The sequence below is a fragment of the Bombus flavifrons genome, chromosome 1 (genome assembly GCF_040668555.2).
Source record: "Bombus flavifrons isolate JBK064 chromosome 1, iyBomFlav1_principal, whole genome shotgun sequence".
Taxonomy (NCBI): Eukaryota; Metazoa; Arthropoda; class Insecta; order Hymenoptera; family Apidae; genus Bombus; species Bombus flavifrons.
In genome coordinates this window covers 954,761-980,478 of record NC_138442.1, presented here as the reverse complement: position 1 = coordinate 980,478, position 25,718 = coordinate 954,761, and the positions used below count along the sequence as shown (strand labels likewise).

The following is a 25,718-nucleotide window of genomic DNA, read 5'->3' as shown; positions in this document are numbered from 1 at the left end:
CGAATGATGACTGCGTGCATATAGGCTGACGAAGCATCATACTTGATTTTGTGTTGTGAATGATATTGAAATAAATCATACCGTTGCTAAAACTACTGGCACACTATATCTTATTTTCCTATAATATTATATAGTATAATAATAAATATATCATAATAATTATAGTAATATTTATTACAATTATAATAAAAATATAAAATGTAAAAATCTTCTCTAGTGACGTATTTATTTTCATTTTGAAGTAGTTTCTCACCTTGGTTAACATAAACCACAGATCTACATACTATTGAATTTATTACACAAGGGAAATATTTACTTAATACGTATATTTTGCATTAAAATTATTTATCATTTTTGTTTTGTACTACCTTAATATAGGATTAAATTTTTATAAATTTTTGCTTATACTTATCACTATTTTACATTATTTTTACCCATACATCATAGGATTAAGTTTATATGGAACAAAGTTTATATGGAAACTGGAGGAACATTCCACATCTATTTGAAAATTAAAGTTGACTGCAATGTAACAATGTAATAAATAATTAAAAGAAAGAGACTCTTAATCGCGGATTTTAATAATATAAAAACATATAAGATTTTCGTTTGTAAGCAATATAGTTTTCTGATTGGAGCTGAATGTTACTTTGTACCTATGTATAACGAAATTGCGAAACATATAAAAATTTAATTGAGCTGTTCAGTATGAGCCTCTGAAAAACTCGTTTTACAATTTAGTTAAACAATTTAGTTCAGTTTAGTTTATCATTCAATATCATTTAAATTGTTTACGACTATACTAATTTACGTCTTCGTTATATCATTATACCGCTTATTATACAACCCAACCTGTTCATAACAATGATTACTTCCTATTTCAACTATCAAACGGGGAGCTATAACCACCAGTCAAAAATTTTAAACATTTTCATTATCGAAGAAAATTTGAATTTAAGTCAATAGAACAGTTTCTCCAAGAATCCTGTACGCATTATATTATTTAGAGTTTAGAAAGTGTCATTGGTGATATGCGCGCTAATCGCGGCAAACAGATATGTATCACGCGCAGATCGCTGTATGATTTATCGTAACGTGTACATTATAGTGCGTATATTGCGTTCAATCAAAATACATTGACTTTTAGTTAGCTATTATTTCTGTTATTATTCGAGCATATTTTGCTATTCTTCTTATATAGTGTATAGTGGCTAAGATATTAAAAACTAAATATTATTATTAACCTCTTAGGTACGATACGTCACTATAGTGACTTTCGCGGATGTCATCTTATATTACGATGCACCACTATAGTGGCTTTCGCGGATGTCATCTTATATTATGACTCGCCACTATAATGGCTTTCGCGGATGCCATCTTATATTACGACTCGCCACTATAGTGGCTCACTCTACTGACTCATTCGCTCACCGTTTGAACTAAATGATCTTCTTCATTTGTCTTGCTTCACACTTTTTTTGCCCTCACAACGTTTTATAACAGTGTTAATAATATACAGACAGAATATATAGTCTTTATTTTTGATACGCCATTGTCAGGTATCAATTGTTGCTTTTTGTTAAAATAAATATACCATTATTAGATGCTCTTTTTAATATGCCAATCCGTATCCTTATAATTTTTTAGAACTTTCAACCTCAAAATGTCGCTTCAAAATAGAAAACGAGGAGCAATTTGAAAACACCATCGCGCTATGAGTGTGAAAATTGTGATCTGGGTCTATGTGTCGTACGGTGCTTTAAAATATGTCACACTCAATTGCGTTATTAATTATTAAAGCAAATTATTAAAGTTAAAGTATATGCATCATATCTTTAAGAAAAATTATAATGTAATTATCAAAAACTTTATTCCAATGTGCTTGCGTAGAGAACAGTATTGCAGTGCTGTATCGTTTACACATAAGTCGCGTCAAACTCTGCCGTATAAAGAAACAGTCCTGCACAAAATTCAACCGTACCTAAGATGTTAATGAAATCCAAGAACTCTTAGATACTCTAGAAAAAAATATATTAATCTACGTTCAAGATTAACTACGTTTCTGCGACATACCCGCGCATACTCTACGCTGAGATTAGAAATTCTAATCATGCTATTGGAAAATTTAGTAAATGCGTGGCTTAGATTTCAGTCCTCTGATGGTAGGATGGAAAACTACTGAAAGTAGGTTTTTCGGTCTTTTTGTTCATTTATTCAAATCAACTGATTTACTTAATTACTTAATTAAATTAATTAATTTACTAATACTCAGTAACTTTTAAATAAGCTATTTTAAGATTTTTTAAACTGAGGAAGTGTTCTTTCAGAGCTATTCTATACAACAGTCCTTTCTGTTGTTGAGAGGCTTAAACAGCTGTTAATGTATTTACTAAGTTCTACAGGGTGGTTGGTAACTGGTGGTACAAACGGAAAGGGGGTGATTCTACGCGAAAAAAGAAGTCGAAAATATAGAATAAAAAGTTTTCGTTTGAGGCTTTGTTTTCGAGAAAATCGACTTTGAATTTTCGCTCGGTACGCGTGCACTTTATCACGTCTCGTTATAACGAATCTCACTGTAGATCGTTGTCTCGATGGAAAAATTAAAAAAAAAAAATTGTTATTCTATATTTTCGACTTCTTTTTTCGCGTAGAATCACCCCCTTTCCGCTTGTACCACCAATTACCAACCACCCTGTATATTAATCGAAGAGCTTGGAAGGTTGACTAATGCAATCGTTGTGTTCTGAATAACTTTCTTAAAATTGGACTAAATGACTCGAGTTTTTTAAAGAAGTTAGACGAATTAGTTTACTGGATGACATGTAAAAAATTGTTTGAGGAATTTGGAACTAGTCGGAATCGCAAAAAAAAAATAGTTAGTCTTTTTATAACTTTTTAATCAGATCCTGTAATGAAAATTTAAATAGTATGTTTTGTAAATTTATGTCAGTTATATTCACGCTGAAGATTTCATCAAGATCAGTTAACATTTACTATGAACTACAAATGGTTAAAATGTGTTATTTAAATTTTCATTACAGACCCAGATAAAAAGTTGTAAAAAGTGACCCCTACTTTTCTCTTCGCGATTCCGATCAGTTGCAAGTTTTTCAAAAAATTTTTACGTGTCATTTAGTAAGCCAATTCTCCTAATTTCTCAAAAATTCTCAAATGGTTTGGTCCAGCTTCAATCCTTTCGCTTCGGCAGTCCAGTTTGCCGAAGTACTGTCACTGAACAGAAACGCGCGCCAGAAATACGCACAGTGTGCGTGATTGCTGTATATACGTTGTCCTAAGTCTCAAATAACAATAATTCTTGTAAAAACCGTATTTGAAATACCGTTTCACTGTCAATGGATTTAATAGATTTTTTAGCATGAAACAGTATATGACCGTTTGGATGTTTGAAATATATTGCGTGAAACGTTTTGATGTTGTTTCAACAATGTGTAACTTGAAGAAGTGATTAATCCAATATGTCAAAATCAACAGAAAATGTTCTGCCGATAACGAAAAAATATATTATTGACTACAGATAGCACTTGTATATGCACCATTTGGATGCCGGATATGTAGGGTTCCGTATTCAGGAGTCGTTGCGTGGTCGCCGCCTATATACGGCGCTTGAAGCGAAAGAAGTTATTCTGTTTTAGAAGGTGTCTGAATATATGTTAATACCTGCTACTATATCTTACTTTTATTTTTTCTAAGAGAAAATTCCATTGCGTAAATTTTTATAACTGCTTAAATAATTACATGACTCTTATTATACTGTTTAATTTAAAAGCATTAAAATCTGAAACAAATTTAAAAACACTGGTTTTTTACGTTTCCATTTAAAGATTGGTAATTATATGGATACTCGATCTACTCTCAGCAGTTTAATTTTTTGCCACTAGTTGGTGTATCGAAATTCTCGATTTCCCAATACAACGCTCGTGCATATATCTAACAAATACGAATTCACTATCAACTAATTATAAGTCACTTGCGATAAACGAATTTTCCATCGCGTGATCGTAATTGCATCGACGATCTAAGTATAAACTGTACGCTAAACGTGATTTTTCCTTTTGTTCATGATCTGTGAAAATTTCTAGAATGTCGATTCATTTTGAATAATGGAAACGTCCTTTGGATGAATATGTAAGGTTGCGACAAAATTTCTGCAAAACCATGCGTTAAAAATTTTAGATCATACTTAGATACACATTATTGTTCTTAGTTTTATGTATTTTCTATAACTTCATAGTTCTAACTCCTAAACATTTGAAGTACATTAAAATTAAATGCATGTTTCTTGCTTTATAGCGTTTCTAATTTTGTAGTCTGTTCGAGGTTCCGACATGCCGGATCGATGAGTTTTATCTTTTACGTTTTATCTTATGAAACATAATCACGGTCATGATGTAGCAGAAGCAAAAGGAAGAAAAACGCCTCGAAAACTCCTGTAATTCGTTTTTCTGTACCTTCCGTGTTAAATAGACCGTGGTAGTTCAGCGTCGCGCACCACGGACGACCACTACTTTTTCACGTTACCTTACAGATTTTATTTCAGAAGTTTCCCTCCGTTGTGTCGCGACGTTAATTTACCCAACAACGCGAAAACGATACTCAGCTGTTCACCCCTTTAACTGCTACAACCAAGCTTTCAAAACTAATTCTGCGTGCGCTGTTACAATATACATAATACACTGTAAAAGTAATTTCTCATGTTCTCCCTTATTCTTTATTCTTTTTATCAATTAAATAAATAATATTGTTAATTTCATATAATATGATGTATGCATTTCCTTTATTTATTGTTTTATTTTTTATATTACATTATTATTTTTTTGAATAATTACAAACTTTGGAATGTATAACGTATATTATAATTTTAGAACATATTTAATACCCTAATTGCCATTTAATGATTTTTTAAAACCTCATTTATTACTTGTACTTATTTATAAATAGATGTATTTGCTAGTGTTATTAGGGAATGATATTCAATAATTCTTTAAACCGAATCATAGATCTGTTACGTTATTTTGAACTTATGATTTATTCAGAAAAATGAGAAGTGATAGATTGAGAATAATAAGTAATTTGTCTGTTAACTGAAATTACACTGGAATTTAAAATTAATCTACTGGAAAAATTAACAAAGTCCAGAAATAATAAATAAGCAAAGAAGTGAGATCTAAAAATACATGTTTACAAATAATTCATTCGGTTTCGGTGGATACGGCGAAATGTATACATAATTAATCAACACTCTCGAAGATTCGATGATCGTTTTCGCAATTTCGATACTTTAAGTTATTTGTAGCGTAAACTGACTTTCTTACAACTTCTTTGAAATTTCCATAATACGTTATTTAGCATATTACCTATAAATAATTTAATTTTCAGAGAGTTTAGCCTTACCGAAATGGAAATATTCATCTTCAAACTTGAGTGTTGTAACACGTAATTCCTATAGTAAGCCACTGTAAAAATGACTTTTTATTAAATATAGAAAAGCCGTTCTAACAAAGTTGTTAAAAAAATAATATGTTATATAAAATGGCTAGAAGAATCCTTTTTTAAAGAAAGATATAGTCCTCGCATCACCGCTTTCGAATAAAAATAGTGTGAAATAAATAATATCAGTAATTCCGCTGTTCTCACCATTTTTGAATTGTTTGTTAGTATGCGCGCGTATAATGTACAGATAGCCAAGAAATATCTTTCTAGAGGAAGAATCTTAGACATAGAGATGAAGAACATGACTTTCGAGTCCTAGTGAGTTTTACTTTTGAGGGATATTGTCGCGCTACACACACAATAAATTAGATAAAACTAGACAGTATCGATAAAACTCGTATCCTTCGATAAAGCAATAAGACAAAAATCTGATCTCGCGGTACACATCTTCTCCCGATTGGCTGATCACGAGAGGACATTGAGTAGATATCGTGCACAGTGACCTGGTCTACGCACTTTGATTATGTAACACGACCACTCTATCATCTTCGTCAGTCAAGGCGAACTTCGCAGATGCGTAAGTCAATTTTCATACGTATTAAAGCGAGTACAAACTATTTGACTAGAGATAATAGATTGATCGTTAACACGTTTTTCACATACGTCTTGGAGTCAAGTCGCATTTACTCTTAAGATATGTGACACGTAAAAAATAGAACTCGTGAAGTTTCAAACAAAGTTTTTCCAATAATTCATGGTTAAATTTAAATTATGTATTTAAACTTCCGAGGCTTAGATATCATAATAATGAAATTTTAAATAATATAATATATGTAATAAATTATATAAATATTATATGTTATATATATAATATATATAAATAACATAATAAATATATAATTTTAACTAACGTGGTTGGAATAATAATTAAACTTCGTTTTTCTTTTACAGCATATAAAATGTCTGATTGAATGCTATATGAAATAAACATATTGTACAAGTTGATAGGAAACCTTATGCAAAAGTACATCAGAATTATAGAAAAGACTTAAAATAGAAGAATTTTTGGGAGAGTCAATTTAAGCTTGAGTTATACTGACTTGAATATGCATGTATTTATATATTATATGATATAATTCATGTAGAAAAGACAAAATATGATTCTTTACATAAACTAGTAGTGTGAGAGGAGAAAATGAAATTTGGTTACTTAAAGCATAGTTTTAGGCAAGATCGATTACGATTACTCGCTGCGTACATAATTAATTTACGTACGTAGCTATTATAAAATATACAGGTTGTCAAGTAACACTATGATAATTATTGTTTTTATATACATTTTTCGATTATTGCAATTTACGTGATCAGGTTCAAAAAAATACAAGCAAGCAAGTCTTATCTTATGTAGTGAACGTTCAAAGTCAATCTTCTTAGAAATGAACCTTGAATGAAAAAATATTATTGCACATTTTTCACTTATTTTTGTACGATATGTTTGATTATATTCTGTATTGATAATACTCCGAAATTACCAACTCCGAGGCAGGAAACTTTCCTTTAATCCAACCTTATTTATTTATGTTTATGGCTCAGTTTTCTATACTTACTGTCAAATTGGAAATCACGAAACTTGGAAAAAGTTTTTGTAATAATAGATAAACAAAGTATATGTATAAATGCACATAATGTGGAAATAGATTTTTGATGAAAATGAGTTGTTAACAGGTATCATAAATAATGGAAATTCGATAAACAGTGGAAGTGTTAAACGTGCTTTGTGCATACATGAGTTTCAGTAGTGCTTGAAAACACGTTATAAGCAATAGTGAGACGTATTCGAAACGTTCGAGAATAGCACGAGAGAGATTTATTAATGTTGATTTCAAACTATATTGTTATCTCGGGATTAGTATTTTGATGTTTTGTAACGAAATAGTTTGTATAAGTGCTATTCAAACTCTGTTATTTGGAATTTATGGAGATCTCATTTTAAATTTAGCAAACCCTTTTCGGATAGAATTCTGATACGATATTTGTGCAACTGTTTTAAAAACTGATATTAATTACTTTTTCTGTTATTTCACTTTTTATGTACGTATATGCAAATAATATAAATTACTCTGTACGAAACGGTACTTGTAAAATGATTAGAATACACGATAGAGTTACTAATATTAAATAATTCAATATTTCTTGAACAAACGAATGGAGCATGAAAATTATTATGTTCCAAGATACATACGTTGGAGAACAGGGTTTGTATTACCTTCTGTACAAAGTCCACTCAAGAAATGGAACAGGTATTACGATGTAATTTATATTTCGACATACGAAACGAATCTTCTCGACTATTATTATCTCATATACCATATATATCTCCTATTGCTATCTGGAATCATTTCTAAAGCCTTTTTATAACAGCAAGACTTGACTTACGCTAAAGTTATGCTCATATGTACAATTAGATTTGTAAAGACCTACGAACATTTATGTAAATAAATACTTATATGTAATATTTAGTATTTATAATATTAGTATGAGAGAATTCCGGTGCATTATTAATATTAAATTTAGAACATTAATATTAATATCAATTAATATCATGATAAGTATTGGTAAATAGTCAACTAAAACCTGAATATAAATAATACCTTCTGTATTATAGAAAAAGAATATTTTTTACTTTTCTATTTTTATTTTTCAGTTTTGTGCTCGTTACTATGGTTAATATGGCTGTTAAATTTTGGAAAAATATTTCTTCTAAACAAAAACGCTGCAGGAGAAAGATTTTTGGCGTCTCACAAAGACATTTCTTTAATATTATTTTGTTTTTCTTATACATATCGACGTGATGATATTTTTTCTGATGTATGTCACGGCACATGATGTTTACATTGCGTGTTGTTTACATTGCTCGTGGTTACTTTTAGTTCGTAATTTAGAGTTAGTTGGCCGATAACGAGTACCGAGTACAAACGTGTATTTCGCAACTTGTATTTCTAAAATGTTGGATCATATATATTTATTATCTCTTTCTAGAATGTTGAGGGATCATAGAACAACGTTTCAGAATTATTGTGGAATGGAATACAAGAGAATGCAGAAAAATGCAATTAATTCCAAATGAAAAATGGTGAGCAAAATATAAGAAAAAAAATGATTTACGTTGATACAAGAATAAGATCGTGTTAAATTTAGGAAAAAGGAATAGGTATCTTAACTCCTGAATCGACAAAAATCCTTCTTTTAAACCTTCGTTTATCTACAAAGATTCTATGTTCAGCATTTCAGCCGATTCAGAGCACGGACGATTACGGAAGTTTCGCCGTTAATATGTACATAAAAATAATCTTACCCTATATTGCAATAGATAATATAAAAAATTTAATATTAAAAATCATTTAATATTTAAAAGAACTTGAAATGCGTATGTCCAAATTATTTATAATCTAGTTAACTTATATATTTTATCAATATAGTTCTGAGATTCGAAGATATCTTGCAACCTGATTTGGAATATTATATTCCATCAATACTTGTAATCTAGTGTACACAGAGCTTTTAAGGCTTTGATCATACAGACAGCGACGAACGGCAAGAGCGGGCAAACAAGTGACGACACAGCGGCAGAAAATAAATAAAACTCATGGAATTACATGAAATAAGCCATACAGCAATTGAGCAGCAACGCAGTGATGCAGTGACAGCTCTGCCGTTCGCAGCTCTCTGTATGATCAAGGTCTGAGGCATAAGTATAAAATATCGTTATGAGACATGATCATTTTATGAGTATGTACTTTTAGTGAAGTCGATCACTATTACTACTAAATGACAAAATCATTCGGAGATAAGTTCAATGATAAACGATTCGATGATTTAATCAAAAATTAAAATCTTTTTATTGCTTGTTTCTCTGTTCGAAGTGGTACACGTAGATAACGTTGATGTATTTTTCATGTAATTCTCAATTTTCAGAATGAGTTGAAAAATGATTTGTTATTTGTTTTTTTCTATTTTATAATGATTATGTTATTACTTATAATATCTCTATACAGTATATGATATCGATATAAAGGTTTTAGAAGTATGCGCCCGAAAATTAAAAATATTGTAATTACCGAAGATTAATAATAATTATATCGAAAATTAATACCGAAAATTAAAAATAAATTTTACCTAGATTTTTGATGTTAAAGCATTTCTTTTCATGAGTATCCGCAATTTTGAGAACTTATTATAAGTGAAATCTGACTTCATAAGCTACTATTTTTTTCGAAACTTAATTTAATTATTTACCGATTCAAAACTTTGTTTATTTTTATGAATTTTACTATTCTCTCTTCGTATCAGATGTACGAGTGCGTTTATATCTTATAACTGGATTCTATGGAATTCTCCGAAAGCAATGTTCATGTAGAAATAAAACAACCTCGAACATTTCCACCTAAATATACCACATAGCTATATCTATACTCAATCGTAGTGAAGTAATTGTACATTGAAAAGGTTAGTATTTTTACAAGGAAAATATTAACTAGATTCATTTGCAGTAAATGCTTGAATCATCTGTAGATGTATATTTCTTTAATAGAACCACATTTCTGACCTTTTATACCTATACGTTGAACTACACAAGATTTGAAAAATTAACATATCAGATATTATTCTTGAACGTATTTCCATACAAGAATATATAAGATCTGTCTGGAAATATTTCTTTCAATTATCTTTCCTTATCTTCAATAATAAATGAAATAGAATTTAAATGTTCAATTTAAGTGGGACACCCTACGTGTGTGAGTAGCTTTGTATTTTTAGTAGTAATTCTTATAATGAATTATTTAAAAGATATTCAAAAGGTTATTTAAAAGATTTGCAATGTAACTTTTTAAATATAGAATTTAAATAATTCCCTGCTTTACTTATTACTTATTAATATACACATTTATACATATATTTATATGTATAATATAATATTTGTACATTAAAATATGTACAGGTTTCAAGGTATGTTAGTCAATATTGCGATTTGCAATTGTAAAAATATTGAAGCGAATGCGATGCCATTGTACATATGTGTCGAATTAAAGTTTCACATTTAGAGGGTCAAATTTAAAAGTACAACTGTTTCGTATTTCCTCTTTTTAATTATACAGTGTTGTAGCTTCGCTCAGTGTAGCATTAAATTCGAGTAGACGCGGGATACATCATCAATGCTCGTATTACTATTATTGAACAGAGTACTTTACTAGTAAACAAAATTCTACATTTTTACGTGAAAAAAAGGAGATTGTACCATTTGTACTACCTCAGCTTGATATTTTATATTTATCTACTTCATTAAAATGTATTAATAACTTATACAATTACTACATAACTAAACTTAAAAAATAAGATTGTGTCAGTTTCTTATCGCCTTAGCTTGGTACATTATATTTATTTATTTTGTATAAATGTAATAGGGAGGGTGCAGACGATATTAACTTACGTAATTACTTCATAACCATAATACTTAGATTATTCGGTACGTTTATATATAAGGAAATACTTAATTAATTCTAAAGCATCACTTATCGTGTTGACAAGAAGCTTCCCAACAAGATGTTACTCGTTTTACCAAAACAGTTTTCATTAAATTTAGGAACATTTTGCAATCTTAATAATAATAACTTTATAAATAAAAATAACTTTTATTTTTAATAATTTTAATAATAAAAATAACTTTTATTTTTAAAACGACGAAGAATATTATAATAGAACATTTCAGAAGTATTTTCGACATGTATTCAATATCGATCTTATTTAACATGCCATGTTTGTATAATTTTCACTTTCACGTTTCCTAATGTTTTAAGAAAGTAACTAAAATATCGACAATTTTATCAGAAGTTCATAGTCCGGAATAGGATTCCGGAATTCGACATGCAATAATCGCAGCCTATCCGGTTTTTTTAATATCGATACAGACTTCAGAGACTCACAAAAATACCGAGTCCTACAGACTGAAAATCTCTGTCACCTTTCGACCTCGCCGACAATCTAAAAATATATAATACCTACAACGTAAAAAATCATATTTCTACGCCAGAATTGGGCGTAATAATTTGAATATAAGATAACGAATCGTTGTTTGCAAGCAATCAATGCCATCCAAAACAGTTCTTTACTCAAACAACAAGTCCAAGTATAGGACAAATCTATGGAGCATTAGCACACGACTTATTTGTGAGTAATCACTGAGAACCAGTAAATGTTGTAAAACCAGTAACTGTAATCAAGATTTTGAGCTACATTGTTACATTTTGTTAATAACAGTTATAAATAAACATTAATGTTTGAATTTTGTGATAGTAAGATTTCTTTAATTTGGAAGTAATTGTAACGAAGATTTTCAATACCACATATCTATTTCGATATTGCTATAGTACTACATTTTATTAGTAGTTTTATTAATATTCTAATAGTAGTTGTAATTTTGGTTTTGGATGTAAATAGTCTTCGGAAGTAAAAGAACTTATATGTGTGGTCTTAAAATAAATATTAGGCATAATTATATAATATTTACGTAGGTAAACTTAATTTATACTCTGATGGTTACATAAAGCGGAAGAGAGTGACAAATTATTTGTGATAGAGTTGACGATGTTTTCGAATATATTTAGAAAATATGTACATTTTATACACATATATATATACATTTCGCAGAGATTATATAAGTATTTAAGCAGTTAATTATATAACTATTATACTAATAATTTCCCACATTCAGTAAGACTATATTTAGCATTTATATGTTTAAAGTGAATATTCATGCTGCACCTCCACTTGTTTTTTATTTTTTAACTATGTTTGCAACAAATATCTTGTATCTCCTATATACGTTTTTAAGTTGGTTTTACATTTCACCAATATACATGACAATCATGTCTCATTACTGTGCTAATGAAATCTTGAAACGTTTAACATACGTCTATAACACGTCTATAACATACACGAAACGTTTTTTAAGTGTTCAAACACTTTTGTGTGAGCTAGTAAAGTAAGATATAAAGCTTAAAGTTCTTTTACAAAAACGTATGAAATTTTTTTTTTTATTTAATATTTCACATTCACAATTTGTCCAATTTGAACATTTGGTAGAATTTTTTAGCTGTTTAATTATCATGTGAGTGGCTACCCCCAGTGGGGTACCATCTTCGTGTTTGTTAGGTTATATCGTTTATGAAAACACATGAAATGTCATTGAATACTCGAACTACTATTTCCTTTATTCCATAATCTCACAACATTTCAATATCATCTGCAAGAAACAATAACGATTAGTTCGATTCGTCGATCAATCGTCTCAATAATGTCCAATCTGATTTGACGAGGCATTTAAATACTGTGACGAACATCTATGGAAGTTCACTTTTGCATGCGTTTCTGTTCCCTGAATGTGTTCTCGGTCTTGGTTCCCTCGATTCGAAAAGTAGGCCAATGTGTATCGGGTAGCATGGCAAGAGGCACGAAACGTGGTCGACGATATTTCGTATCACCCTTCTTACACGCATCTCGGCGCCACGTCACTCCTATATATTCGGTGACCGGTCGTATCCGCACGAAAACGAGAACTTTCCCGACGACTATCGGCGCGTACGACTCGCATCGCCGACGATGACATACTTTATCTTCGACGGGGGTCGAATCGTGGGATCGTGGCACGAATTTATTGCAACCGTCCCGTCGATTTCACGAAGGACGGATTAATTGGTTCTCAGTTCCTTCCATGAAAGGATATCGCATTTTCCCTCCTTGTTCTGGAAACTGCTCCTCTGTATTTTGAAAGCTATTTATATATTTCAGTCAGTAGTTTAATGAGGAACTCGATTAATTTCCGGCAAGAAAAATTGATTTTATTGCAAGGTTCTTAACCCTATATAGTTAGAATTTTCTTTGCCGTTTAAGAAGGAAAATTGTAGTTTTTTTAAGTAGGTTTTAACGTCACGTCGCATCAACTCCACGTACGTATGTGGTTAATAATGACGATAATGAAAACTGAAAATACTGTGGAATTAGGTATTATTATATATATAACATCGTGTTTTTTCAGAAAGGAAACTGCTTTTTTTTCTCATTTAGAATTTCTCTAATCTGGAATATAGGGTAAAATTCTCTATAATTACGGCATTTCAAAAGGATTTGTTTCATGATAAAAATGATTATAATTAATTACAGTTTCTTGTTCAGATATGAAAAGTATGAAATAGTAACTGTAAACAAATTATTTGTCGTCCCTTTAATGATATAATATTAGCAGAATACCGCGGTATGATAACAGGTAAATGAAAGAAGCTTTCAAAAATATAAATATGTGGAATACATTTAAGTTTAATGACGTTGAATAATGTTTTGTTGTAGTATTATAATTTTTTTAATTTTATTATAATATAGAAACTAATCAAGAAAAACTACATTAAAGTTATCATGAAATCAGACCAGAGCGCAAGCTTGTACTTCAGTTATACTATCAAGACGTTATCCTTAGAATGATTTAATATTTGGAATGTCTTGATAAAAAGGTTTGGTAGAGCACGTTAAGAAAGCGAATAAAAGCTTATATGTAATATTCTTTCTTCAAGTAAGTGTTCTGCTATGTTACTATTTTTTACTGTTCTTTAAATGAAGATATTAACTTAAGTATATAAAAAAAAGTACATTTTGGTAGATAAAGTTATAAGAGCTGGGATAATCTCGTCATTAACAATGAGATGTGGTAATAAGTATAAGTTAAAGTATTTGAACTCGCAGGATTTTCTTCATCATTTGATTACCGCGTGTCATTAAATAATACTAAATTACTGAATAATTACAAAATGGCATACTATTACATTATTATCCTTTTTACTTTATTGAACTTTGAAATGTATATACTTACTATCACTTAATGTATACAAATTATTAACTACGTTTAAACAATATTATTTACTGTTCTATGCGATTTACCAACCAGTACCCAAAAATTTAATAACAAGTTTGTATGAAATCTAACAAATATGGTTATTATTCCATATTAATGACGCCGGTGGCTGATCACGACGAAATTTGGTGTATATCATTGAATGGGATAATAGACATAAAATATAAAATTTCAGTTTCGGGGAATCATTCGTTCCGAAGATACATATACGAAGGTCTCTATATATAATAGACCTTTGATACTATTAGGTAGTTGCGACAGTTTTCAACTGGCTTCCGACGGCCCTAATTTATCTGATCCAAACCAATATACATATATCCCAATTTAAAAAGAACTTGTCGTTTTCTTCCACCATTTAGCATTTTTGAGCTTAATATACATACGCTTACATATATTTATCTGTCAGGCATATACATCATTCATACGCATATTGTTATACTAATTGCTGAACATTGTGTCCAATAATAATAGTGAGAAATTTATTGTGTTATATATGATGTCTCCAAAATCATGGTGTAATCGGCCAAATGGTGATTCTACATGTAAACATAAGTCGAAAAAGACGAATAACATTTTTTCAATTAGGGCTCCATTTTCGAAAAAATTAAGTTTGAAAATCCGTCAGGTACCCGTGTATTAACTACAAGTTTCAAGGTATGAAACTTCTGTGTTTGCTCATGTTTGTATTATAAAACGATTTGCGTCCTGTTATTGCTGTTATCTACGTATTCTACGTCTATACTGTACGTACTATATACAGGGTGGCTGGTAACTGGTGGTACAAGCGGAAAGGGTATGATTCTACGCGAAAAAGAAGTCGAAAATATACAATAAAAATTTTTCGTTTGAGGCTTTGTTTTCGAGAAAATCGATTTTGAATTTTCGCTCGGTACGCGTGCACTTTATCGCGTCTCGTTATAACGGATCTCACTGTAGATCGTTGTCTCGATGGAAAAATTAAAAAAAAAAAGAAAAAATTTTTATTCTATTTTTATTTTATTCAACCACCCTATATATCACTTTACGGACATACAAATGAGTTTCGAAACTCATATGTTGTTGAAAGGTGTCAACACTGTAGGAAGAAGGATAATTTCTTACCTAATGATCAATATGCGACTAATACACCACCGTTTCATTTCGAAGAATGCATTCGCATACAGCAATCTAATTACAAGAGTAATATAATATAAAGCATAGCTGGCGTTTCTTTCAATAATAACAATCGACGCAATATGGGGGTGCAATTTCTACTGGAATCGCGGTTAAAATTGCCGCTTGTTTCGGGGTAATAAGTTTAGCGGGGTCGTTCCAGCGGCAATATTTTAAAGAGGCGATCGTGCATCAGAGTATAGCGGTCTCCAACCGCGGCTAATAATATTATTCGCTGCTGATTATTGCAATTATAACCGTGCTTGCTTTATTTTCGCAATATGCTATTCATGTAACTCAGTCGGCGTCTGTAGCGCATGTATACCAATGCGTATAATACAAATTCTGACTGCCTAAGTATAGCGAACGCCAGCATAAATATAGTTAGGCGCTAGCCGATTAATGTTACTCCGCGATCCGCTAAATAGTACTGATCGTAAACAACGTGACTAATGAAAGTTTAATGGCCTCCTTTCGCGCGACGACGCGACATCGAGATTACTTGTTAGTCGATTATTCGTGGTTTTATATGAATCGAATCGGTGCTACTGAAATTATTGTCGATCTTAATGGGAGAAATATGGTCAAAGTGGAGTAGTACTGGAAAGTCTTAGAACACACATAGTAACATTTTATACAGATATAGAGACCGATGAGAGTCGACGAAATATTTAAACAATATATTTATTACGTTACATATAATTGTTATATGTATTACTGAAGAATTATATTTATTTAACTCATAAAGTTGTGGACTTCATGATAAATATTTTTATAGAACCCGTTAATTTTCATTCAACAATAAGTCATCATATAGATCGTTTTCTATAATATTACACTTGAGTAATAATCATTTAAGGATTTGGGTGAGATGTACTCAAATATCCTAAATTGAAGAAACATGGGCAAATGTATGCTCGTAGATTTTTAGTCAAATTTTGACGCCTTTTGCAAGAACATTCGAAAACAGATAATAATATTCAATTAATCTACCATAATATTATTGAGGGAACTATCATAATACCATTAGGTTGTAACATATAACATGTTAAGTTTTGTTTTAATTTTAAACAAAAACTTATGGTTGATAGTAATATTTAATAATTTAATATCAGAGATATAGTAATGACATAAATACATGATTCAACTATAAGAAATTGTTCAATTTTACTGCTCATATGTACGTATCTTATAGAAGACAATTCTGATAATAAATCATCAAGATACCTATATAAGATAAGAAAGAAAATAATGTATCATACGTATTTATTACCAAAACTTTTTTCGCAGTGTGCGATATAGGAAATTATATAAGACAAATCCAGTACAAAATACGAGTAGACATAAGGCGCTACAATATTAAAGGACTACTAAAAAATACCGAAACCTTTCACAAATCCGAGTGAAACTTCAATTTCCTGTGAGGAAGATCGATTATATTGGTAATTCAGTTGTATACACGCATTAATGATAAAACTTTGAGTCGTTCAACGAGTATCATGGTCCCCTCCGTGAATAGAACCATATCGAACCGAAGGACAACATCGTATTAGTCGCATGATAGAAGTCGCATGAATTAAAGGAAGGGTGACGCTGATAGAAAGAAAGGAAGGGAGAGAGAAGAAGAAAAACATAGGACGTGTGAACACGTGTAGGTTTAGACGTAAACGAAAAGGCGTGAACGCGGATTGGATAATGAGAATAAACGCCTCCTTAAACACGGCCTGCCGTGACAACTATTAGACACTCAATCTTGAATAATTCATTGAAAACGCACGCTCGATTAAGCAACTCCACAAGCCCGGTTGCCCCTCGCAAGAACGAGCGTCGTCGCCCTCCGATTCTCCATTATTTCCCTCCGTGTTGGAGACGTCGCGACGATACTTGAGATACTTTACGCAGACGAAACGTTAAAGGCTTGATTTCCTATGTGTGTCCGACGCGTGAATCTACGTCAAACGCAGTCGTACTCCGCATGTGTACTTTGTACAATCACAATGGAGAATCATGCGTTTCTTTTGGCCACATGTCGGGTAATACGGGTATAAGGTTGCGTCTGACGCGACAGGCGTGTTGAACACACACAGAGGATCTCACCTTTAGTCTCGCGACGATACCTTTTAATTTTTGGGCAAAAAAGAAAATTTATTTAAAACTGCAGTTTTCCTTGTAATCTAAAAAAGATTCAGACCCGAGAGGATTAAGGATAAATATCGCCTATTAGCAATAGTAAACATTTGTATTAGTAATATTCTATTTTGTAACTTTCTTTTTTTCAGACAATTTATATTGTTGAATTTCTTTTTCTAATATCTTGATTATGAAAGAAAATTTCAAGGATTTCTCTAATATCTTTTCATTGCTATTTCTTATATCATTTAGATCCTACAATTTTTTAAAGTTTCAGGTGATAGATAATTGTGCCACTATAACAAACAATTTTATTTTAAATCATGGAAAGTACTTTTGCGCTTCTGAATCGTGTAATGGATTTCCATAAGATATTTATTATTATAATATATTTTTCATATGTAATATAAACTTGATTGAATTTTTTTATAAATAATTGTACTCAATTTTCTATTTTCTCTTAACAACGTAATATAGTATTTGAGAATGTCATTTATTATTATATGGTTCAATGATATATGATTCAAATTACATAAAAGTAATAGCCACACACAAAGTAAAATATCTTGATATTATACAAACACTTGGAAAACTTTCAATTTCATGTACAAAATATAAACATTAGCTGTCGATCGTTATAGCTGAAACAGATACATTTTATAACTTTATTCCTTTTAGTTTGCAAAAAAATTAGAAAGTTTCAATTTACAAAATACAAAGGAATGCAAGTTGAAATCGTGTTACAGAATGAAAACAAATCCCTGCAGCTATCTTCACGTGTACAATGTTAGAGGAAGTTGAATGTCACCACCAATCTATGTACATTAAGTATATAATGTTTTTCAAACTTCAACTTAAATGTTGTATCTGGTATTACAAAGATAATAAATAGTATGAAGAGTACTAATTATTAAAACATTTAATAATTTCAATTGAATGTAGAGTTCGCACAAATACAATATAAGAAAGTTATGTTATATATCAAATTAGATCGACTAATCGAATAACGAAATTGTATAATTTACTCTCAAGAAATCATATCCACGATATTATAATGAACTAATTCATATCATCCTGAATCCTTCATATCTTTTTCTAACATAATGGTTATTTTGTATTATAGGTTTTTCTAGAATTATAAAATCAGCATCGTGTATTTATATTTACAATCACCATTGAGTTTGTCTTAATAAGGAAATCAATGAAAAAGATCTTCGTCTAAAGCAAGGAATTTGATCAAAAAGAATTACAATGTTCTTACCAAAACCTTAATAAAATAAAAAAAAAACAAAATGTTTCTTTACATGCTGAGTTTTATCTCGGCGAATTTTTTTTATTTATCCTTGTACTGTTCTTCTACCATTTTTCCATACCATGCTCTTCCTGGTTGTTTCTTTTTTTATATATATCATATTTCATCCCCTTTCTTCCTGTTTAGTCTGCCTCTTATTTTAATACACGTACATACATCCTTTTTCTTGTATTTACGAACTTCTACAATCAGTGCATGTTCTACACAATATGCATTTGTCAATATATTCATCGTCTCAATTTCTCCCTTCAATTCTTTTTTCACCTTTTATTTCTTTCTTAACTCATATTTTTTTCTCCTTTCCCCTTTATTATTTATCCACCAATTTTTGTCACTATTCATACTACTACGTTCACATCTTCCATTTCCCTTTTTATGCCCTCCTTACTCATGCTCTTTTTACTCTCTTTACCATTGCCTTTTCTCGAACATTTACCGTAAATAAAATATTTGTATTGTGTAAATATATGTATTAGGACACTTACTTTTCCTTTATTAAGTATTTGAAACATCAAGCAAGGTTTGCTTTAACTGTAGTAGTTTCTACAATATTTGTATAGATAAACAGCACATAATTACAATAAATTATAGTATTTGTATAGACAAAAAGCACATTATCGATAGTTTGAAATTTTTTGATTGCAGTTCTTTAAAAAGTTATATGCAACATACTGAACGCACCAATATACACAGTATTTTTCTAGATGATTGTGATTACTATGTTTAGAAAGAAATGAAGTTTACTTCTACTCATTACATTTATTAAGAAACGATAATAAGTTTTTCTTACAATATATTATATTGAGACAATATGGGACACATATAATGTGACGAAAATTACAAATTGATAATAGATGGAATCCAGATATTTATGCAAATTCATATTTCTATGAATATAATTAAAAAAGGAGACCTACAATATGACTGATATAAGTATTTCGTTGTATATTTCTTAAGATTAAATGAAGATTATTACAAATTTCTCGAGAGGAATGGAAATTGTACTTATTTTCAATCGGTGTCAACGCCTAGTTGTACAGTAAGTATAGAAACTAAACAAAAGCACACGAAATAATAAAAAACGAGATTATACTAGATTTAATGTATCGACAAAAAGCTTGCAAAAGTTGTTCTTCCTTAACTGTGCAACTTATTATCATGTATTGTGCAACTCGCTATCATTTATTCTGATCATTCTAAAACTTTTTAATATGAAACAATTTGAAACTTCGAAGATCTTCAAAAACTACTTGGCGAAATTCACTTTCAGAAAATTTCAAGAATTTGAAAAAAGACATAAAAGTGTATGATTGTCATTAAAATACATTGTACTTAAATTTTTCTTAAATTTCCTTATAAACTTTCCGAATAATTGCGAATATCACACAAAACAGTAAAAGGGAGAAGAAGATCATCTTTTCGGAAATGTTATCAGTTAACGCATCAAAATATTAATATTATTTACGAAATTATCACAGTGATTATTACATTCTGTATTCCCTCTCCAAAACTTATAAGAATACCTACCTAGTACTGTCATACCAACTAACCAGAAAGGAAAAAGAAAAAGGGAAGTAGAAAAGGCAACACGGTAAAGGATTAAAAAAGGGAGTAATAAATGGATCGCATTGTTCATGAATCCGGCCGAAATAATTACGTTACCTGCGACCCAGATTGCAAAGACGGACGTTGTAAAAAAAAAAAAAGGAAATTAATAAAAACAAGTAAACAAGACTTCTATTTTCCCGTTCTCAATCAGTGAACATCCTATAAAAGAAATGCGATTGTTGCGTGTTCCCCTCTTCCCCAATCGCGGAAACGTACGGGTTACATAAACGCACATACTCGGTCGTTTGTACAATCTCTGCGCCTCTCTTCCGTTTCGATTTAATCGAGGCTTTTTTCCACCAGGTCAGGCGGATCACGACATTTTCTGTCGACAAGAATGCGTGCTTGCCGGCATTCCTTATTGGCATTACGGAGGAATCGTCGAGGTCGCCTGGTTCGAGTACCACTCCCACAGGGGACATAGGGGAACAGGTACAGAAGGTAGTGTTAGAAGGTGCGGAGAAACGAGTATTGAGAGGGAGCCTACCTTGGCGGACATTTCTAGCGACGAAAGAGGTACTGGTCGGTTATCTAGACGCGAAAAGAGGAACGTGATCGACTGATCGATACAGACTGTATCGCGTTGTAGCTCGACCAGAAGTGGGTTAACAGTCCTTTACCGTATATATGGGACACGGGCACATGACCAAACGTTGCGCAGAAGTAAATCAAAAGTTTTTTCTCCCTGGGGCTGTAACGTAGTTCTATCGTTACTACCGGTTTGCTTGAGTTATCGTCCTCTTGCTGTTACATTCACCGGTTCTTCAGGATCGCCATTGCCTCATGGGTTGCAACCCTTTAATCCATTCCACTTAATACCTCCTGCCATCAGCTCAATGTTTGAGAACCGAATTATATAAGAACGAAACAATTTCCGTTTGTTATATTATTATTACACTATTTTATATATTATGTTATATATTATTACATTATTTGTTTAGAAAGCACACTAATTAATTCTATAAATTAAAAGACAGAAAAAGATAACGACGTTGCAAATACTATTTTTTTAAATTTATCTTAGAATTTGCTATCATTTATATTATCTTGAAATAAATGAACTTATGGAAGTAAGTGATACTTATATTGTTTTTTTTTAGAGGCTCATATATATATAGATAAATGTATTAAATGCAAATGCGCGTTTACATTTTCAGTATTTCGACGATGATGCGAAAGAGTAGTTACGGGAGGAATTCATCCTTTTTGACTTTAACTACAAAAAATTGATAACTTGTACAGTGAAATGTGTTATAAATTAATTGAAATGATCACGATAGCTGTTGGTTCACTGCTTGAGTTGTTGTTATCATATAATTTTCACATTTGACGTGTAATTTATTGTGGAATTTATCAGGTGAGAATATTTCTGAAAAAAAAAGAAAATTTCTGAATGCAAAGGATTTAGAAGACTTACATGGCGTTGAGGAAATCGTGTCCTCATAACTGGTATTCCAACATAAGGGGTAAACCATTTTTCAGTCATCGAATATGACAAATTCCAAATCACTTTAGTTTTAACTGGGAAAAAGACATTCAATGTTTTAGTGCATTGCATACTATCTTAATTTTTATCACAGGTGAAATTTCATGTTATGCGAATTTTACCTTAATATCATCGTCCTGTAATAATACCATTGCAATGTTGCTAATCTTTTTGTTTTTAGCCTAATATTAAATATAATGATAATAAAAATTACATTTATTTGACTTTTCTGCTTTCTAAAATAAAAAGAAATTAGTAGAATGGAATTTTTCTCCTGATATAATTAACATGAGTTCCTCCGGTGATAGCCTGTAATTATTTGTTTGAAAAGCAGAAAATTATCAATGTGTATATTTCATTAACAAGATTATGACACAAAATCATTATTACATATCATTTTTAATTCAGACTTAGTGAGTTCATTCTAAATAGTCTTTACTTATATTACTTAATAGAGTATTATGAATTATGTGATAAACTATGATTCAGATAAATCATGAATGTGTTTAGTATGTAATACATTAAGAGAACTTTAGAATACAATTGAAATGAGAAATCATGCACTTAAGAAATGTTCTACCTAAGGGATGCAATAGGGTTAAGTTGTGGTTCACTTGTCATGCATTCTTTAAGGGGTATATCAACTGAGGGGTTTTTTATCGAAGCCGATCGAAGATTCCTTCAACGGGAAACAATGTTTTTATACGGCGTAGAACGCGTACGATAAATAGATAAGTGCGAAGATCTAATTGCAACCAGGAAGATACATTAAAGGAGGTACATACTTTTTAGGGAAGAGTAATTCCGGTATGGCATTTAAATGTTGTTTTGAAATATGATGATAATAATATGAATTGTGAATGATAAAACTACTATTTAGAGGAAGCTGTAAGTTTTTTCTTAAATTATGTTTTCTTAAATTATTGTACATTAAATTATATTATCAAAAAGTTGTTCAAAATTCTTGAACTAAAGTAACTATGTTAACATTCGTATATTTCCTGATTCCTCCGTCTTATATAAGAAATTCAAAATTTCATTGAAAAATACCAGAAATGATGAAATGTAAATGATAAAACTACATCGAGAAACATGTAACTATTAGAAAAAATTGAGTTGTTGTTCTTTTTAATAATAATAGCATTTATTATATAATCAGTTAACTATTTTCTATTGAAATATCGCAGCAATGTAAAGATTAAATAATCAGTTATAGCATATATAATTTTTGAAGGCTGAAATAATTAACAATATTTACTTAAAATTCAACGCGTATGGTGAACTAATAGCAAATTAATAAAAAATTAAAATTAATAAAAAAGTTTCATTTATATTATGAACAATTGCTTAGTATGGTTTGAACTAAAATATGTAATTATATATATTTCTCGATGCTTTCATTCCACAGAAATTTTATAGTATACAGTTAGATCATCTACCAGAAAGATTAAGGTTAATAACAGAATACTCTGCTTATATAACGAGGCAATAGAAAAGTACAGATTATATAAAGGAAGAAATCAGTACGCTGGAAACTAAGAATATGTAGAATCAATCGATTACATTTAAATTAACTTAAAGACCTTTGCCGAATGTTCAAAATTAGATGCGTCAGATGTTCTATTAAATCAATAATCACAATCAGATCTATTGTATCGTAAATGCATTTAGCGGTTTCATACAAATCCTCATTTGATTATTAGAAATTATAGGCAACTTTTGCCCCCACAAATCATTTACAATAAATCATGCTTTTGATAGTATAGTAAGTGTGTAAATGAATATAATGTGAAATGCCTATTCAAAAATATATTGTTTTTTGTTTTATCGTTATGCCTTTATATTTTCTTTTATATTTGAAACATCATTATGTTGAAGAAGAAATTTTCGTTACTGTTAATGACTGTTCTTACAGCCAGTAATTCCCCTTATGTAGACGCAATATGAATGAGAAGGAAAAGAAAAAGAGAAGAAGAATCATGAATGAAAGGTTGCAATGTTGCAACGATACGCTGGAAGATCTCGTAACACGGGGTGTGAATGAGAATTCAATTAATTCCAAGATCGAATAAGACATATATAATTAACCAAAATTTAAAACTAAAAACATCACAAAACGAAAAAGCATGTAAAGAACGTGTCAGATGAGGATTCATCGACATGAATCCGAAGAGTAGCAGGCAATCGTTGTTCAACAGCTTGGAACAAGGAAAGAACGATCGGTTTGTAGCGATCGAGAGGCTGCATAGAAAATTGCACACAGTGATTGGTCATTAGAAGAAGCTGAAAGTTTCGGTGAACGATCGAACGATGTAGCGTTATTTCGAAATCACGCGGTACATGAGTCTAATTGAACGACTTCCTGCGGCGTCGCGTTAACGGTTAACAGATTTCGGATCCTGACGTGACTCGCGACCGACAATCCGAAACGAAGCGTCGACCAATTTTCCTCGCGTTGGAAAGTTCGAAGTGGGAGCAAAAAGAGCATGCTCGGTGAAAAAGAGCAAGACGAAAGGACAGAGCAGGAGTGTGGAGCCAGTTGGAATGAGATATGTAAAGACAAAGATAGATATCGAAAAAAGAGAAACATCGAGAGCGGAGACGAGACGGAGACACAGTGGAAAGAACGGGAAAACAGAGAGAGAGGGAGAGAGGGGGCGGAGAGAGAGGGAGAGAGAACAGGAGAGAAATGGAGTCGCTAGGTCGAAGTGGCGCGTAGGTAAAGGACGCGGGGCAGAGAGACGCAGAGGAAGGAGGTTGTCTAACAAGGATAGGTGGTGAGGGAAGAAGTCCCCCGGAGCTCTCCTCCACCAACTTTATAATTCTTGCGACGCTTTTGGGGAATGAGATTGTCGGCGTAGGAGTAGGGGTACAAAGGGGAGGTTTAAGGTAGTCTGCTGGCGCCAGTGACGTCTGCCGAATAGCTGCTGACTTCCAGACTCCTGCAGTTTCGGCTAAGTGGTTCCCTTTTGCCCCACTTGAACGTCTGTACACCTTCGACCCGCCTCCCCTTGTACCTATCCACTGTGAAGAATCACCGATTTTTATCGATTCATAACAACACTGCTTCAATTCACGTTTGTGCACCGTACTAGTGCACCGATAATATTGTAAGGAATGAAATTTGCTTTGAAGCATGGACCGACTAGAAATAATACATATACACTGATTCATCAAAGTATTTGATGACAGAACATTTTTGTGCTCATATTGTACGTGTTAAATATAACACTTTGAAATTTCACTACAATGAGACACGACGATCACGATTATATTTCTAAAATTTGACACCAATCTGGAAATGTATATAGGAATTACAAAATACTTATTGCAAACGTATGTTTAGAAAAAAATTAATAGCTAAATAATTAATAAGCTGAGGATAGTGAACTCCTTTAATAACAGGAACGCTCGATAATATTTAATGCTTATACATATGCATGCCAGTTTCTTTATTCCTAAAATATGAAATTAGGATTCACTATAAATACAATGATTTAGTTTAGATATAATTGTGCAAAATTAAAGATTAAGAGTACGAAAAAAGCAGTGTTTTCGTACAATAGATAAAAAAGAATCTTATTATTATTGCTAGTTTGAATAAAGACTGTTGTTTCCTT

General features: G+C 31.2%; 1 protein-coding gene and 1 long non-coding RNA gene across 4 annotated transcripts in view; both read right to left on the bottom strand.

Moving 5' to 3' along the window:
* foxo (forkhead box, sub-group O) overlaps positions 1-25,718 on the bottom strand; it is a 296,218-nt gene that overhangs the window by 68,232 nt on the left and 202,268 nt on the right. Inside the window, exon 8 of one of the 3 annotated variants that reach the window (XR_011174223.1) lies at positions 21,791-21,981. The exons of the other annotated variants lie outside the window; for them this stretch is intronic. The gene's annotated coding sequence lies outside the window, so the exon portion shown is untranslated. Of the gene's footprint in view, positions 1-21,790; positions 21,982-25,718 lie in introns of those variants that run through there. 3 annotated transcript variants of the gene reach the window in all.
* LOC138180702 (uncharacterized) lies at positions 18,842-19,425 on the bottom strand. Its single transcript, XR_011173355.1, has 2 exons — positions 19,340-19,425; positions 18,842-19,246 (listed from the first exon to the last, which is right to left on the bottom strand). It is a non-coding gene; the product is annotated as an uncharacterized LOC138180702 (long non-coding RNA).